The sequence below is a fragment of the Pristis pectinata genome, chromosome 10, assembly GCF_009764475.1.
Source record: "Pristis pectinata isolate sPriPec2 chromosome 10, sPriPec2.1.pri, whole genome shotgun sequence".
NCBI lineage: Eukaryota > Metazoa > Chordata > Chondrichthyes > Rhinopristiformes > Pristidae > Pristis > Pristis pectinata.
The window spans coordinates 64,507,257-64,524,552 of record NC_067414.1 but is presented as its reverse complement, the minus strand read 5'-3'; the positions used below and the strand labels follow the sequence as shown (position 1 = coordinate 64,524,552).

Genomic DNA, 17,296 nt, shown 5'->3' with positions numbered 1-17,296 from the left:
TGGTATTTATGATATTTAGCTTCTATTTTAATATGTATATGTTCCATTCTTTCCATACAAAAAATTGGCTCTGCTAGGAGTCAGCATGGACCTGATGGGCCAAAGCCCCTCCTTCTGTGTTGTTAAAAGTACAAGATCAGAAAGGAAGGCAAGAGAGAGGAATTCTAGAGAGGAATTCCAGAAAGTCAATGGAACACCAGAAATAGAGCCTTAGTGGGTGAAAGGAGGTTGGGAGACAGCTCCCCTGTAAGTAATATGAATGCAGGAAACGGAGTCCTTGTGAATTTAAAAGGAATGTGTGGAAGAGAGTTCTGGTCAATTTAAATATGTATTTGTTTTAAATGAAGAATTAGGGAATTTTTTTTTTTAAATCTTGTTCCGGCTAATCAAAATAGGTAGTAATTGAAGTATATTCTTTATCTGTTAATTAAGTCAATGTAAAACACAGAAGCATGGCAGAGCACCTCCCACCTGTAAAGTGCACATCCAGTCCCATATGGGAACTTTGGGATGCTTCCCATGGCCGGGACAACAACAGGTACAGGAAGAGCGACCATCCAGAGGAACTCAAGCTCTAGCTTTTGAAGACTGAGCAACAGCTGAGCTTGAGTTCAAATTGTGATCCATTCATGAGGCTGAGTCTTTCTATAGCTCAAGGGATTGGAGGTAGAGAGGGAATGCTTGACAGGTAGTTGGGGAAAATAGAGTAGACAGCTAGTTCATAAGATCCCTGGGAGCACCTTACTCTCTAAGCAGTATTCAATTCTATGTAATGCTGGGAGAGATGGTGCGCATCTGGGAGTGCAGCTAGAATCAAGACCACAGACCTGTGGATGTCTCAGTTGTACAGGGAGGGAAGAGAAAGGTCAAGAGATGGGTTGCAGGGGATTCAATGGTTGGTGGAGCAGACAGGGTGCAGATGTGGTTCCAGAATGGTACACTGCTTCCCAAGTGCCAGGACATCACTGGAGGAGGAGGGTGAATAATTAGAGGCCATTGACCACATTGGTACCAATGACTAGGTAGAAAAATGGATGAGGTCTGGCAGACAGATTTTAAACAAATTAGGTGAGAGGTTAAGAAGGAGGACCTCAAGAGTTGGTAATCTCCAGATTAATCTTTGTGCCACATCAATGAATATATAAATAGGAGAATAGCACAGAAGTGTGACTGAGAAAGTGCAGAGTGTTGGTGTTATGGAGGTAGGGGGCTTAGATCCTGAGCATTGGAATCAGTTCTGGGAGACCTGGAACATGTAGTGGGACAAAAGTTGTCGGGATAAACCTAGGAATTTTACACCTGTCATTTTAACCGTAGTAGTGGAGAATGTTCTAGAACTAATAATCAGGCACAGAATCAGCAGCCACTTAGACAAGTATGGATTGATTAGAGAAACCAGCATGGATTTGTTAATGTTAAGTCATGTCTAACTTGATAAAGATGTAGTTACAGAGAAAGTAGATGAGGGGAATGCAGTTGGCAATGTTATATATACGTCACTGGCGCATCCCTCCTCACCATCAGTAGTAGCTACATGATACACTGCTTCAAGGCGGCAACATCTATCAAAGACCCCCACCATCTGGGCCATGCCATCTACTTGCAGCTACCATCAGGCAGGAGGTACAGAATCCTGAAGTCCCACACCACCAGGTTCAAGAACAGCTGCTTCCCCTCAATCATTTGGTTCTTGAACCAACCCCAATAACTACCCCAGATTAGCAACACAATGACCACTTTGATCACTACAACTGACTGCATATTTTTTGTTCTAATTTTGTTCTCTTGTAAAAATCATATTTAATTTATGTTTAATTTATGGTTTTCTTGTGAATGTTGCATATCTGATGTTATGTGCCTATGATGTTGCTGCGAGTAAGTTTTCCATTGCACCCAATTTTGACTTTGATATAAGCACTATTTATTTGATATAGTGCCGTATAATAGACTTCTCATCAAGAATAAAAGTCCATAATTTAAAAGGGTTTGTAGCTGTATAGCTAGAAACTTGTCTAAATAGCAGAAAACAGTAGCCATGAAAAGTTGATTTTACTGACTGGAAGGAAGTGTACAATGGAGTTTCCCAGGGGTCAGTAGTGGGCTACAGTTTTTCTCAATATATAGTAATGACTTGGGTCTGCGTGTGCCCAGGATACACTTTCCAAATCAGCTATTGGCATAAAATCTGGAGGTGTGTCTAGTGCATAGCGATAGACTTCAAGGAGACAAAGACAGGGTGGTGGAGTAGGCAGAAGAATAGCAGATGAAATGTATTGCTGAGGAGTGTGAAGAGTTACATTTTGGTTGGAAGAATGAGAATAGGCAAGATAAGATAAAGGGCACAGTTCTAAATGGGGTATAGAGCAGAGAGATCTGGTGATATATGCATTGTTCATTGTAATATTTCAGGGCAGATTAAGGAAATGATTTAAAAAGTACATGGTATCCTGGGCTATATAAATAAAGAAGGAGACACAGAGCAAGGTACTCATGATATATTTTTACAAACACTGGTTTGACTCCAATGAGACTATTGTGCCCAATTCTGGGCTCCACAATTTAGGAAAAATAAGAAAACTTTGAAGATATTACAGAAGAGACTTATAAAAAGCTGGGTTTGTTCTCCTTGCATCAGAGGAGCCCATGATGTTGAGCCAAACTAATTAAGCTAATGACGCATAATTAAACTAATCTCTTCTGTCTGCACGTGGTCCAAGTCCCTCCACTCTCCGCACATTCATGTGCCTATTTAAGAACCTCAAATGTCTATCGTATTTGCCTCCACTACCACCCCTGACAGTGCATTCCAGGCACCCACCACTCTGTCAAACTTGCCCCACACATCTAATTTGAACTTACCCTCTCTCACCTTAAATGCATGCCTTCTAGTATTAGACATTTCCACCCTGGGAAAAAGATACTGGCTGTCTACCTATGTCTTTCATAATTTTATCAACAACTATCAGGCCTCACCTTAGCCTCTGCTGCTCCAGAGAAAACAACCCTAGTATGTCCAACCTCTCCTTATAGCACATTCCCTCTAATCTAGGCAGCATGCTGGACTAATAAAGGTAAGCATGCCATATGCCTTCTTTACTACCCTATTAAAATGTGCAACCACTTTCAGGGAGCTATGGACTTGGACCCCAAGATCCTTCTGCACCGAGCAGGAGATGGGACTTGGACCGAGAGACATGAGTGTTTAAAAGAGGTAGGTCCCAGGACTTGTTGGTGAATTTCACTGAACAGGACCCAAAAAGAGGTACATTTGCAAATTGTTAGTTAATAATTAATAGGCTAATTGGGGAGGAGGAGTGGAGAGAGATACAGAAGAGGAGTAGGGGTGGAGTTGAGGCTTTGGGATGCAGAAGTGGAGTGACAGCAGCTCTTTTGGAAAAAAGGCATCAGTAAGAAGGTACAGGTAAGGGTTTGTGTGCAGCTGTGCTGAGAGAAATTGACATGAGAGAAGTGTCGAGGCTTTGGTTTGAGAGGCTACAGTGAGCGGAGGCTAAGGTGAGGTTCAGGTAAGGCCTCTTTCTTTCTTATTGCACAGTTAGACCAGTGGGAATGGCAGTCAGAGCAGTAGTATGTTCCTCTTGCAGGATGTAGGAAGTCAGGGAGATCTCCAGTGTCCCTGATAACTATACCGGTGAGAAGTCCATCCAGCTGCAGCTCCTTACAGATAGTGTTAAGGAACTGGAGCTAGATGAACCCTGGATTATTCAGGAGGCTGAGGGGTGAATTTGTGGAACTCCTTACCACGTACAGCAGTGGAGGCCAGATCAGTGGGGGCGTTCAAGGAGGAGATAGATAGATATCCAAATAGTCAGGGTATCAAGGGATTATGGGGATAAGGCTGGAAATTGGGATTAGAATAGGTTTGTTTTTTTGTTTCCCCCCTCCATTCCCCATTTCTCATTTCTTTTTTCCCCCCTTTCCTTGGAGCAGACTCAATGGGCCAAATGGCCTGCTTCTGCTCCCTTGTCTTGTGATCTTGATAACCAGGAGTTACAGGGAGACAGTCACATCTAGGTTGCAGGTAGCTGGGCTTCTGTCAGGAGAGGGAATGGGCAGTCAGTGCAGGGTACCCCTGTGGCTGTTCCCCTCAATAACAGGTATACTGTTTTGGATACTGTTGTGGGGGATGACCTCTGGCACTGAGTGGCTCTGTGGCTCAGAAGTGAAGGAGGAGAAGAGGAGTGTGATATTGATAGGGGTTTCATTGGTTAGGGGAACAGACAAGACTTTGTGGACAAGAACAAGGCTCCTGGATGGTATGTTGCCTCCCTGGTGCCAGGGTCAGAGACATCTTGGATTGAGTCCACAGCATTCTTAAGGGGGAGGGTAAGCAGCCAGAAGTCATGGTACACATTGGTACCAATGACATAAATAGGAAAAGGGATGAGGTCCTAAAGACCAAATATAGGGAGTTAGGAAGGAAGCTAAAAAGCAGGACATCAAGGGTGCTAGTCTCTGGATTGCTGCCTGTGACAGTGAGGGTGAGAATAGGAAGTTATGGCAGATGAATGTGTGGCTGAGGAGTTGGTGCAGGGGACATGGTTTCAGATTTGTGGATCATTGGGATCTCTTCTGGGGAAGGTATGACTTGAACAAAAGGGACAGGTTACACCTGAACTCGAGAGGGACCAATGTCCCTGCGGGCAGGTTTGCTAGAGCTGTTGGGGAGAGTTTAAACTAGGTTGGCAGGGGGATGGAAACCAGTGTTAGGTCAGATGATGGAGCAGTTGGTGGAAAGGAAAATGCAACGTGCAGAGACATTGAGGAAGGATAGGCAGTGGAGAGGGCATAAACGCAGTCAGTTGGATGGGTTGAGATATGTTTATTTTAATGCCAGGATTATTAAGAATAAGGGTGATAAACTGAGAGCATGAATGTATGTGGAATTAAAATGTTGTGGCCATTACAGAGACTTGGCTGTCACAAGTGCAGGATTAGCTGCTTGATGATCTGGGGTTTAGATGTTTCAAAAGGGATAGGGAGGGAGGTAAGAGAGGTGGGAGTGGGAGTGGCATTGCTAATCAGGGATAGTATCACAGCTGTAGAAATGAAAGATGTCATGGAGGGATCATCTACTAAGTCAGTGTAGGTGGAAGTCAGAAACGGGAAGGGAGCAATCACTCGTTTGGGAGTATTCTATAGGCCCTCCAATAGCAACCAGGACACTGAGGAGCAGATAAGTCAGCAGATTTTGAAAAGGTGAAATAATAACAGGGTTATTGTCATGGGAAACTTCAAGTTCCCTAATATTGATTGGTACCTCCTTAATGCAAAAGGTTTAGATGGGGCGGAATTTGATAGGTGTGTCCAGGAAGGATTCCTGACATAGTATGTGGACAGGCTGACTGGAGGAGAGGCCACATTGGATCTAGTACTAGGCAATGAACTGGTCTGGTGACAGACTTCTCAGTGGGTGAGCATTTTGGAGATAATGACCACAACTCCCTAACCTTTAGCATAGCCATGGACAAGGATAGGAGCAGGCAATATGGGAAAGCTTTCAATTGGGGGATGGCTAATTACAATGGTATTAAGAGAACCTGGCAGTGTAAATTGGAAACAGATGTTCTCAGGGAGATGCACAGCAGAAATGTGGAGGTTGTTTAGGGACCACTCGCATGGGGTTCTGGATAGGCTTGTCCCACTGAGACTGGGAAAGGATGGTAGGGTGAAGGAACCATAGTTGACAAGAGAGGTGAAACATTTAGTCAAGAAAAAGAAGGAAGCATACTTAAGGTTTAGGAAGTAAAAATCAGACAGGGCTCTTGAAAGTTATAAGGTTGCCAGGAAGGAGCTTAAGGAGGAACTTGGGAGAGCTTGAAGGGGATATGAGAGGGCCTTGGTGAGTAGGATTAAGGAAAACCCTAAGGTGTTCTACACCTACATGAAGAACAGGAGGATGATGACTGGAGTGAGGGCAGAACCACTTGGAGATGTGGGGGAAACATGCCTGGAGATAGAGGTGGTAGTGGAGGTCCTTGATGAATACTTTGCTTCGGTATTCACCAGGGAGAGGGACTTTGACAAATGTGAGGTCAGCATAGAGCAGGCTAATGTGCTGGAGCATGCTGAGGTTAAGAAAGAGGCAACGTTGGAGCTTCTGAAAAACATTAGGATAGATAAGTCCCTGGGGCTGGAAATGATATACTCAAGTTACTACAAGAAGTGAGGGAAGAGATTACTGGGGTGTTGATGATGATCTTTGCATCCTCCCTGGCCACAAGTGGTATCAGAGGATTGGAAGATGGCAAATGTTGTTCCCTTGTTCAAGAAAGGTAATAGGATAATCCTGGGAATTGTAGACCAGTGAGTCTTGTGTCAGTGGTAGGCAAACTATTGGAAAGGATTCTTAGGAACAGGATTTATGAGCATTTGGAGAAGCATAATCTTATTAAGAATAGTCAGCATGGCTTTGAGAGGGGTAGATTGTGCCTCACGAGCCTAATTGAGTTTTTCAAGGAGGTAACAAAACAAATTGATGAAGGTAGGGTGGTGAATGTAGTGTACATGTGGATTTTAGTAAGGTGTTTGACAAGGTTCCCCATGGTAGGTTCATCCAGAAAATCATGAGACATGGGATCCATAGGGACTTGGGATCCATAGAGACTTGGCTGCATGAATTTGGAATTGGCTTGCCCACAGAAGGCAGAGAGCGGTAGTAGATGGAGCATATTCTTCCTGGAGGTCAGTGACTAGTGGTGTTCCACAAGGTTGTTGTGGGACCTCTGCTCTTTGATATATGTGTGTGTGTGTATAAAATTGACTTGGATGAGGAAGTAGAGGGGTGGGTTTGTAAGTTTGCAGATAACATGAAGGTTGGAGGTGCTGTAGATAGTGCAGAAGATCGTTATAGGTTACAACGGGATGTAGATAGTATGCAGAGTTGGGCAGAAAAGTGGCAGATGGAGTTCAATCTGGAAAAGTGTGAAGTAATATACTTTGGAAGAATGAACTTGGAGTGCAAGGTTAATGGCAGGATTCTTAGCAGTGTGGAACAGAGGGATCTTGGATAGACAGACCTTGGATCTATAGATCCCTCAAAGTTGCCTCGCAAGTTGATAGGGTGGTTAAGGTGGCATGTGGTATGCTGGTCTTCATTAGTTAGGGGATTGAGTTCAAGAGCAGTGAGGTAATGTTGCAGCTCCATAAAGCTTTGGTTAGACCACACTTAGAGTACTGTGTTCAGTTCTGGTCACCTCATTATGGGAAGAATGTGAAAGCTTTAGAGAGGGGGCATAGGAGATTTACCAGCATGCTGCCTGTATTAGAGAACATGTTTTGAGGAAAGGTTGAGCAAGCTAGGGCTTTTCTCTTTGGAGTGAAGGATGAGAGGTAACGATAGAGGTGTACAAAATTATGAGGGGCATAGATAGAGTGGATAGCCAGCACTTTATTCCCAGGGCAGCAATGGCCAATACCAGAGGACATTTGTTTAGGTGAGTGGAGGAAAGTTTAGGGGAGATATCAGAGGTAAGTTTTTTTTTGAGTGGTGGCTGCCTGGAACACACTTCCAGGTGTGGTGGTAGAAAATGATACAATAGGGACATTTAAGGGGTTCTTAGGTAGGCACGTAGATGTAAGGAAAATGGATGGTTTTGGGCTGTGTAGGAGGGAAGGGTTAGATTGATTGTGGAGTAGGTTTATATAGGTCGGCACAACATCGTAGGCCAAAGGGCCTGTACTGTGCTGTACTGTTCTATGTTCTACTTCAGTGCTATTGGGGGGTGGGGGGGGGGGCTATCATTAACTGTATACTTTCTCCTTTCATTTGACCACCCAAAGTGCAAGGAATTTCAGCAAGACATGCTGCCATTTTGCCACTGACTATAAATTCTTGACCATTTAAGCACTTTAAACAGCTATTGATTGCCATTGCAGACATGTATTTCCCAGCCATGAACATTGTCTTGCTTGATATGCAGCATCTCAAGCCACTATCAATGGTAAGTTAATACAATTATTCTGCAATTCTGATAACTACTTTTAAGCAAAATAAATGATCACTTACCCCCCTAATAATATATCACCATGGGGATGTTTCCTATCATTTGTAATACAACATCAAAAGAGCATGTTTTATACAAGCACTTATGATCTTGCTATTAATAGTAAACAACACCATGGGAGATCTGCACCAGTTAATATTAATTCTTGTATAGAAAAGCAGGAACCTGCATTTATTGACTATCAAGTGGCCCTGGCTGTCGGTTTGCAGAGGTTATAGACAAGTTCCTCTATCAGACTGGAAATGTAAAATTGTGATCCAAGTGTCTGTTTTAAAAGCCCCAGTTAAGGATGTTTCCAGGTATGATTAGGCAAATGAAATAAACAGTGCCAATGATAAGAAATTGCATCAGACAGCAATTATTTAACAATGTACTTCAGTTGTAGTGCTGAGAGCATGTCAGGTGTGCAAAAAAAATCCTTTGCAATATACCCTTCATTTCATTGATGGCATATTGTGGGGCTTCAGATACTGAAATTTGATTCTCTCCATTCTATTTCCTTCCAGGTAATGTCTTAAATGATTCAACACATTTGGGAAAAGTTAAAGGAAAACGTTTGAAGCTCAAGATCAATCACAAATCATGAGCATCACTTGGGAATGGTAGTGACAACAACAACAACAAACTGAAACAACAACAAAAGGCACCAGTAATTCTAAATACATCTGGATCCTTGTGCTTTGTGTCATTGGGTTTACTGAGTGTTGTGATTGTTCTTGGATTCCAGATGCCCTCATTGGGTAGAATTTTATTTGTTATTTTGTACAACAGCTGGCATGAAGCGATAATATACGCAGTATTGCACCATAGATTTTAGCAGAAAGACAGACAGGTGTGGAAGTTATCTGGACAACCTATCAAAGTGCAAGTATTAGATCAACTGTATGCTAAGGAGAATGCGAGCACCTTTCTCTGGAATTTTATTTTTGATACCCATGTCTTCTTTGAGATACAAGTTGCACTGAACTATTGAATGGCTACATGGGTGAGGAGCAAACTTAATGGTTGCAACCAAGGGACTGAGGCAGTCGGACATTCATCCAAACTTTCAACAAAATTAACTCACCAGACAGGGGGACTCTCCAAGGTGCAGTGCCATTGGGCTTGGCAGGATATATGGACTGACTGGTGCTAACCATAAGCAAAGCTACCACTCTTCAATACTGTATATCCTCAGCTGGACTGGAGGCTCTCTGCAAAAATAAGAGACAGTCTGCTTAGCTTTAATCTATCTAGAAACAAATATTAAAGTTTGTGACTGTAATATACATAGTGTCCTGGGTAGTGTTGGTGGCTGGATGAAGTAAGGGTCATCAACACAGCCCTTCCAATATTGTTTGGGGAAGGGGAGGGGTACGACTGTTGTTTTCATAACCAAATCCAAATTACTTAAAGAGTGAGTTGCCAACATTGATCATGCATCCAAAAAGCAAGATTATGTCAAACTCTGCAGTAACATGGAGGCCACCAAAGAAACCAATAGCTAATTTCCTTTCCTCAGTGTACATCAGGAAGGTTGGCCAAGCTCCTATATCCACATTAATACCAAAACTGTTCCTGGTCCCAAACTCATGCACACACTCATCCTGATATCAATGTTTAATGGACTTGGAGTGGCAAATCATGTTGAGGTTATTTCATTGGCACCTGTAGCTCACTGAATTTGTACCAAAGGCATTCAGTGATAAGTTTAGAATGGTCCTCAAAATTTCTTTCTGGGTCTACAAGTTCAGTGTGGGACCACTGCGATTATGCATGATAGTGTTGCCTTTATCATCTACTAATGCCAGTGTTAAGTTTGGTCCATACCTGCAGAGGCTCACTAAACATCAACTGTGTGGTGGGACAGTGAGCAGGTTGTTTGAGGTCTCACTGATTGAAAATTCAATGCTGCCCAAAAGCCCAAAGCATGAGGTAAAGAACACACAAGGAAATCAGGGAAACCTGGGTCTAGATGTCTAAAGAAGGGTGGGAGGGTGGTGGGGTTGGGAGGAGGTGGTGTTGTGGTGATCATGCATTGGATGGGTAGGCACAGAGACTAGGAAAACAGGGGAGGGTTGGCTGCTAGAGGGATTGGTGATCAGGGTGCTGGAGTGGCAATCGATGAGTCAAGGCTTCTGACCAGCCATCAGGTTTTGGAGCAGTTGGTGGTCAGAGCTCATGATCAGGCAATAGGAGGTGGGAGTTAGTTATTGGAATACAACCAGCTGTGAGTTGATGGAAGTTAATAGTCAGAGCCAGGAGTTGGGTGGGGGAAGGGGGCTCAAGTTAGCTGTGGCAACCAGTTCATGGGTGGAAAGGCTTTAGGGTGAGTTTTGGGATTTTTATGGTAGTGATGGGGGAACAGTGGGAAGCATGAAGGTGAGTTAAGTGACTAAATTACTTCAGGAGGATAAAGCCGAGTCAAGTTCCCATTGCTAGATTTGCACCTGCTTAATGAAGAATACTGTTTGTTGAACAAAAGCAAGCTTCACAAGCACTGTGAATACTTCCTTCTCCATGAGCAGCCTGCATCCACATAGGCCATTGTATATCACTGAGGTTTATGCATCGGGAGCCTAGGTCTCCCTCAAGGGGCGGTATGGTAGTCTAGCGGTTAGCGCGACGCTATTACAGGTCCAGCGATCGGGGTTTAATTCCTGTCACTGTCTGTAAGGAGTTTGTACATTCTCCGGTGTCTGTGTGGGTTTCCTCCCACATTGCAAAGACATACGGGTAGGTTAATTTGGGTTTAAAATGGGCGGCGTGGACTCATTGGGCCGGAAGGGCCTGTTACCACGCTGTAAATAAAATTTTAAAAAAAGTGTTGTATACCAGATGCATAGAGGGCCCTGGATATTGTAGACCTTGAAGTCCACAAGTTAAGTGCTGGATTTTTGTTAAGGTTTTATTTTTTTTAAAGGTATGATCAACTCTGTTTCCACCATATCCTTAATCTATTAACAGGATAAGCGAACCAGGATTGGCTTCCTCTTCAAGGCAACATCCCCAGCATCAAGGCCCTGTCATACTGCCAGCCTGCCTGGTACCAGATTCCTGAAATGTGCATTCTACTCCTACTTGTACACCAGGAGATCTTGTGAGAACACAGTGGTGCAGTCAGTAGAACAGTTGCTTCATGCTCCACCGATCCGTTCAAATCTCCAGTGTTATCTGTGCAGAGTTTGCACTTTTTCCCTGTGTTTGCACGGATTTCCACCAGCTGCTCTGTTTCTCTCCCACAAAGTGTACTAGAGCACAGAAATAGGCCCTTCAGCCCATCTGGTCCATGCTGCCTGGTCTTCTGCCTAATCCCATCTACCTGCACCCAGACCATATCCCTCCAAACCCTTATCATCCATGTACCTATCCAAACTTCTCTTAAATGTTACAATTGAACCCACATCTACCAATTCTGTTGGTAGCTCATGCCACACTCGCACCACCCTCTAAGAAGTTTCCCCTCAGATTCCCCTAAAATTTTTTGCCTTTCACCCTAAACCCATGTCCTCTAGTTCTAGTCTCATCCAACATTTGGGGTGAATGCATGCAGACTTTTTTCCCTTTCTATACTCCTCATAATTTTGTATACCTCTATAAGATCTCCCCTCATTCTCCTGTGCTATAGGCAATAAAGTCCTAACTTATTCAACTTTTCTCTATAACTCAGGTCCTCAAGTCCCGGTAACACCCTTGTAAATTTTCTCTGCACTCTTTCAAGCTTATTGAAATCTTTCCTGAAGGTAGGTGACCAGAACTGCACATAATACTCTTAATGTGGCATCATCAATGTCTTATACAACTTCAACATAACATCCCAACTCCTGTTCTCAATGCCATGGTTTATGAAGGCCAAAGTGCCAAAAGCTCTCTTTTCGACCCTATCTACTTGTGATTTCACTTTCAAGGAATTATGGATCTGTATTCCCAGGTCCCTTTGTTCTACCACACACCTCAGAGCCCTACCAATCACTATATTAGTCTTACCCTGGTTTGTTCTCCCAAAGTGCAACACGTCACACTTGTCTGCATTAAATTCCATCAACCATTTTTCAGCCCATTTACCTAGCTGGTCAAGATCCCACTGCAAGCTTTGATAACCTTCCTCACTGTCCACTACATTCCCAACCTTGGTGTCATCAGCAAATTTGCTGATCCAGTTTACCACGTTATCATCTAAATCATTAATATAGAGGATAAACAACAACGGACCCAGTACCGATCCCTGCAGCACACCACGAGTCACACATCTACTACCACCCTCTGGCTCCTCCCACTAAGACAATGTTGAATCCATTTGGCTACTTCATCCTGAATGCCAAGCGACTATACCTTCTGAAGCAGCCTCCCATGCAGGACTTTGCCAAAGACCTTGCTGAAGTCCATGTAGAGAATGTCCACCACCTTTCCTTCAACTTGACTCTAAAATTCTTCAAGGACATCTCTTGAAAAAAGTTTCAACATCATCATTGATGTGGGAATCCCAGGCCCAAGACCACATGAAATGGAGACAGGACATGAGGAGCCAAGAGAAAACAGTGAATGCAAGACAGAACCTCCAAAAAGCCCAGTTACCCACCCCATCAAGCACTTTCAGCCCAACTCTTGATCCTCCTCAGAACGTACAGAACCTGATTGAAAAGATGTCATCCTTGACCCCAAGGAATGCCTTAAAAAGATTTTCATAGAATCTGGATAGCACAGTGTCTAGAAATGTGTCATCATTTAATAATATCTCAAGGTAATACTGTCCTAATAAAGGTCTTTGTCAATCTGTATACCTTAAAATGATTGCTATGTTTTAAGTTTTTAAATAGCAAATAACTGTGATTTTATGAAGTTCTCAACCCTCAATGTTTGCATCACTATGCATAATTCTGCAACCAGTTTGCAGATACACTGCTGTGTGAAAAGGTTCTTTCGGAATCTTAAAGATGGAGGACTTTAGACACAGTCTTTGTAATTTAAAAACGGTTTATTAACAAAGACAAACGCAGGGACAGAATGAATGGGAACAGATGCACACTCACACACATGCAGGAGACCGTGGACATCAAGGGGGAATCACAACGAGGATGAGATACACACACACACAAATACACAATAAACAAGGTACAGCTTATTAAGGGATAAACATTTCAATGCCTGAATACCTTGACCTAACAAGCATTGACCCTAACACTCCCTGGAATCTGACTAACACGCTCCCAAACCATGTGGTGATGCCCACTCTTACCAGTGGTCTCTGCAGCATTGTCTCACTACTCCTGGGGCAGTCAAAAGAGAGAGACCAGGGCATTGCAACACTCTTTATAGTACTAGGGGGCTGGGTGGAGCCTAGCCAGGTGATTTAGTTCAGGCCAATGGTTTGGAGGTCAAGGACAAAGGTGCCTACCACGGCCAATGGTCAGGCAGGTTCAAGGACAAAGGTGCCTCTCCAAAGCCAATCCCTATGCCCACACTTGATGGGTGGGGTGGAGCCACACCTTGATTGACAGTGATGTCACTTCCGATCCAAAGAGCAATGCTGTCCTCCGACCAGCTGGGTCAGTGTTGTTACAGTCACATGACAGCCATGTGCTCTCTTACTACATATACTTATGTTCATTGGGCAAGAGAAAAATGAGAAAAGACAACAAAAAAAGGTCCTTCCAAGTAAATGGAAACCAAGTAATCGATTTAGTTCCCTGCATCAGGAAAAATAAAGTGTACAAAAGAGCATGAAATATGGAGTACAGATAGGATCTGATTATGATTAGTATAATCTTAATATGTCTTTATGAAGAGGTTTCCATCCTGTGCTTTTTTCCTACACCTACTCTGGACCATTCCTCTCAACATCAACACATCATTTTGCTTATTTTCATTTACTAAGCTATTCAGTTTTCCTTTGAGCAGAATACTTAGTGATATGCTCATTTGAAAAAAAGTAAATCAGCTGAAACATAGGTTGGTTGAATTTTAATTTACAAAGAGAATCAGGAATTGATGAGTAAATTTGTTGAAAAGGGGATAATTGTGAAATATTTATAAAGTGGCAAGGCACTAATTATGATGACATCAGTGAAGTCATTGTTGCCTTCTGGCAACTATTTTCTGCTCTATTTGGACAATTTTTTTTTTGGATTATATAGAGGCAATTAAGTCCTATGAAATAGCATAATTTACAATATAAAATCTTGCAAACCAAAAGAAATCATTCAACATGTAGAAATGAACAATTATGCAACATTTGGCAATTTAGAAATAACTTAAAAGAGCCCAATTTCTCCTTGCAATCATTTCTCAGCATGAATCAATTAAGTTATTTTTTCTAATATAGTATTAACATGATCAGAAGAATTTCAAACAAATGTGTTTACTAGTATTGAAAGCAGAAAACAAGGATTTTTTATTCCTTTGTGTTCTGATGTTAATGACTTCCAAAGCTTTATCTCTTTAGTACAGTAACTTCTATATGCTGTTGGTTTGCTGCATGGTGATTAGAGGCATCTGTAAAATATACCATTAACTGGAATTGCAGATACCTTTATTAGAAATGTTGTTATGTTGCACATTTATTTGTAGATTGATCAAAAATGAATCATAAAAACAAAAAATCTGTACTTTTGCCAATCCTGTCTGAGCAGAAGCCAATTCCAAAAACATTGTCACCAGTAACCATACAAATATTAACATCCAGGCCTCATGGTCAACTTTGCATCCATTTTGAGAAGTAGGCAACATCCCGTCATCAGGGGAGGAGCAAACGTAGAGTGTGAGTGACCTTCTTGGCTGGGACAGCAAAGGTTGCATGGTCTTTGGTGAACCTGGATGAAGTACTCCTGCAATTCTGATCCATCTAAAGAGACTTTCTTGGCCATTATTATAAAAGGCTTTTCAGCCTTCCAGGCAGCTTCACCTGGTTAGGTAGCAGACAGCACAGAAGCAAGTTAAAATGCCAGTGGGGTTTTATTTAGGCCATGGGAGACAAATTTACATTTATTAATGAGACACCTACCTTACAGACCATTGTCCAAAAGCATTTAAAATACAGTTAACTACAGCTCAAGCCTTTGTGTGGACCTTTAAGACAACAACACAATTCCTTTCTACATTTTCTTGTATTCTTTATGCAATTTCCCATAACACCTCATATTTGGGTCATGAATCAATGTTATAATCATTCCCATTATACTTACATCTGAACCATTTACAGGAATGGAAAGCAAAAGTGGCTTTAGCAGATTGCAGAAGTACACAGTAGCCTAGTCTCTCCCATTTATCTGATGCAATTAAATACTGCATGCAGGATGATGTAACAAAGACCCCAGTTATTTGAAAAAGATCCTCACTATGAAGGTATAATTTAAATTCATAAAGATATTGCTATGAAGTCTATTCTTTCTTGTGTGGCTGTGTTCGAATATGATGATGGCATAAACTATTGCTCTAATTATTACTAGAAATTCCTGTACCATTATTTTTTTAAAAAATACTGTGTGCATGCTGTTGGTCAGCACGATATCCAAGCATACAGAAGGACATCAGAATGCAAAAAAAACCACTTTGCTCCATTTTTCCACAGAGAATTGAGTGAACATCAATGCAAAATACAAATATAGAATGCGCATCTATGACCAAGGGGAATTCAAAATACAGCATTTGGCAAAATAGAGACAGCTGTCAATGAATAAGAAAAAGTGAAACCAATATTTATGTAAATAATATCTTTAAGACTCTTACTTTACTTTTAAAATAATTATTGTAGTATTTTTAATCTTTTCAGCCAACCTTCAGACATGCTCTCGAACAGCCTCATTGGTATTGGTATTGATATTATTGTCACTTGTACCGAGGTACAGTGAAAAGCTTGACTTACAAACTGATTGTACAGGTCAATTCATTACACAGTGCAGTTACATTAAATCAGTATAGAGTGCATTGATGTAGTGCAGGTAAAAACAATAACAATACAGAGTAAAGTGTCACAGCTACGGAGAAAGTGCAGTGCAATAAGGCGCGAGGTCACAACAAGGTAGATCGTGAGGTCATAGTCCATCTTATTGTATAAGGAACTGTTCAATAGTCTTATCACAGTGGGGTAGAAGCTGTCCTTAAGTCTGGTGGTACGTGCCTTCAGCCTCCTGTATCTTCTACCTGATGGAAGAGGAGAGAAGAGAGAATGTCCTGGGTGGATGGGGTCTTTGATTATGCTGGCTGCTTCACCAAGACAACGAGAGGTAAAGACAGAGTCCAAGGAGGGGAGGCTGGTGTCCATAATGTGTTGGGCTGTGTCCACAACTCTCTGCAGTTTCTTGCGGTCTGGGCAGAGCAGATGCCGTACCAAGCCGTGATACATCCAGATAGGATGCTTTATGGTGCATCTGTAAAAGTTGGTGAGAGTCAAAGGGGACAAACCAAATTTCTTTAGCCTCCTGAGGAAGTAGAGGCGCTGCTGAGCTTTCTTGGCAGTGGCATCTACATGATTTGACCAGGACAGGCTATTGGTGATGTCCATTCCCAGGAACTTGAAGCTTTCAACCCTCTCAACTTCAGCACTATTGATGTAGACATACCATACCATAATACGTTAGTCATGGGAGTACAAAGACTTTTAGAAATAGTTAGCTAGTGCTTGATCAAAAAGTGCAGAAATTAAAATGAGGAATACTCAAATTATGTAAATTACAATTGGTAGCCTGACACTTGATAATAAGATAATACAAACCAATATCTCAGTAACAACCCCACAACCAAAGCTATGGTGAATCCATCTAGTTTTTTGCTTAATTGGTGTTCTACCTACAGGGAAAAAAACAACTCTGACAATTCAGAATTTAATAAAAGGAACACAACACACCAAGCTGAAACCTGAGTGAGAGTGAAGTTCACCAACGACAGTTAAATTCCAGCCAGCTTGGGTTAAAACTTAAAGCTGCATCCTTAACATACTTCAGTCCAAATCAAGGCCTATCTACTTATAGCATGGCTGGATACTGAACTGTGGATCCTTTCACTTCCCGAGCAGATGTTTTTAGATGATCTTCTTTCTCCACTATGCCATTACTTAGTAGGTAATTGGAATAGGTCAAAACATAAAAAAATCCATATGGTTCTGCAAATGCAGTAAAGCCTACAGTTAAAAATTGCAGTCTACTTTCTGAAATTACAGGTCCTCTTCAGCTTATAAACGGCCAATTCATGTATAGCCCATACATGGGAACGAATGTTTAGTAGACCAGCGGGATGGATTTGCTGGCTGCTGCAGTGCTGTAGGCATTTTCTTCCATGTGGGAACTCTGTTTACGGCT

At 42.1% G+C, this 17,296-nt stretch overlaps 1 long non-coding RNA gene across 1 annotated transcript in view; it reads right to left on the bottom strand.

Annotated features, from left to right (window-relative positions):
• Positions 1 to 17,296, bottom strand: part of LOC127574880 (uncharacterized) — a 62,931-nt gene that overhangs the window by 8,986 nt on the left and 36,649 nt on the right. Inside the window, exon 2 of the long non-coding RNA XR_007956970.1 lies at positions 9,091 to 9,217. This is a non-coding gene — a long non-coding RNA (uncharacterized LOC127574880). The remainder of the gene's footprint in view (positions 1 to 9,090; positions 9,218 to 17,296) is intronic.